The sequence below is a fragment of the Morus notabilis genome, unplaced genomic scaffold (genome assembly GCF_000414095.1).
Source record: "Morus notabilis unplaced genomic scaffold, ASM41409v2 Scaffold192, whole genome shotgun sequence".
Classification (NCBI taxonomy): domain Eukaryota; kingdom Viridiplantae; phylum Streptophyta; class Magnoliopsida; order Rosales; family Moraceae; genus Morus; species Morus notabilis.
Window position 1 is genome coordinate 35,844 of NW_010367478.1, and position 2,201 is coordinate 38,044.

The window sequence follows — 2,201 nt, forward strand, 5'->3', positions numbered from 1 at the left end:
TACGACTTCACTCTGCAGTATCATCCTGGAAAAGCTAATGTGGTGGCTGATGCCCTTAGTAGGAAGACGACGGGGACTCTGGCGTCATTAGCTTTAGAAGATTGGAAAATGATTGAAGTGGTGAGTGAGTATGATCTGCAGTTCTACGAAGATCGTAACTAGGCTATGGTGTACAACCTGATCTCTACACCGGATATTGTGCAATAGGTTAAGCAGAATCAATGGCAAGATCCACACCTCCAAGGAATTTGGATTCGAATACAGAATGGAGAACAATTCGAGGATTGGAAAATCTGAGAGGATGGAGTCTTGTATTTCCGCAACCGCCTTGCTGTTCCTAAGGCAGGTGAGGTAAAGAGATGATTCTGCAAGAGGCACACAAATCGAGGTATGCCATACATCCGGGAAGTACAAAGATGTACCAGGACCTGAAAAGACAGTATTGGTGGAGAGGCATGAAAAAGGACGTTCGTGAGCATGTCTCGGAATGTGTGACTTGCCTCCGGATTAAAGCTGAGCATCGGAAGCCAGCGGGAGAGTTGCAACCTCTTCCTGTCCCGGGATGGAAATGGGAGCACATCACTATGGACTTTCTGATGGGGCTACCGAGAACCGAGCTGAAGCACGATGCCATCTGGGTGGTGGTGGATAGGTTGATGAAGTCTGCGCACTTCATACCGTTTCATGCAACGTATTCTCGGAAGATTCTGTCAGAATTGTACCTGGAGCACATCGTGAGGCTACACGGAGTGCCACTGTCTATCACGTCAGATCGTGACACGCGCTTTAATGCAAGGTATTGGAGGAGTTTCCAGGAAGCCATGGGAACAGACTTGAATTTTAGCACAGCATTTCATCCTCAGACTGAAGGGCAATCTGAAAGGGTAATTCAGATTCTGGAGGATATGCTCCGTGCTTGTATTCTGGAATTTGGTGGGAACTAGAAGAAATACCTGCATCTAGCTGAGTTTGCTTATAACAACAGCTATCAGGCCAATAATGGAATGGCACCGTTTGAAGCTCTGTATGGTCGTCCTTGTAGGTCACCTGTGTGTTGGTTGGAACCAGAGGATCGACTGAGCACTGGACCGGAAGTCATTCAAGAGAATAATGAAAAGATAGCTGTAATTCGGGAACGACTATTGACCGCTCAAAGTCGTCACAAAAGTTATGTTGACAGAAGGCGTAGGCCTTTGGAATTCCAAGAGGGCGACTTTGTTTTGCTGAAGGTTTCTCCACGCAAGGGAGTTGTTCGGTTTGGTGTGAAAGGGAAACTTGCACCAAGGTATGTAGGACCGTTCCCGAACGTGCAACGAATCGGAGTGGTGGCTTACCGATTGGCTTTACCGCCTGAATTATCTCACGTGCATGACGTGTTTCATGTCTCCATGCTTCAGAAATGTCAACCTGAGCCGGAAGCCGTAGTGTAGTGGTTTGATGTTCTGATACAGTATGACGCGTCATATGAGGAGGCACCAGTTCAGATTCTCGACCGAAAAGTAAAGAGTCTGCGTCATCGTGAGATTTCCCTAGTAAAAGTATTATGGCAGCACCATGGGGTTGAGGAAGCAACATGGGAGCTTGAAACGACGATGCAGGAGCATTATCCGCATCTGTTCACACTTTGAGGTAGGCTTTGATTTCGGGGACGAAATTGCCTAAGGGGGGTGGAGCTGTAACACCCTGAAGAATTAATTAAGATTAATTAAGGTAATTGAGATTATTAGTGTGCCTAATCTGGATTATTAATTGAGTTTAATTAATAAATGTTTCTGACACGTGTGAGTTTAAATAGTTCTAAGGTATTTAAATTATTCTCAGTAATTTATTTTAACCCAGAAGTGTGTATGGGCGCATTTCTGGACTGTTCTTTTAAAATATTGTACACATGCCCTTTTCCTTTCCTTTTTCCTTTTCTTTTCTTTTTCCTTTTCCTTTTTCTTTTATTTTTCTCTTCCTTTCCCGTGCGTCTCTCTCCCTCACACTCTCTCTCACTCTCCCGTGCTCTCTCTCACTCTCTCTCATTTTTTGTCCCAAATCAAACGGATCTTGAACCAAGCAAAGATTTAAAGAAGTTTTCAACGTCAAGAGAAGGATTCGAGGTAAGATTACTGAAAGAACCTCTCTTGAATCTTACATTTTCAGATTTCAAAACCCATTTTTGGTTCAAACCGGATTTTGATGGTTTTTGAGTAAAACTA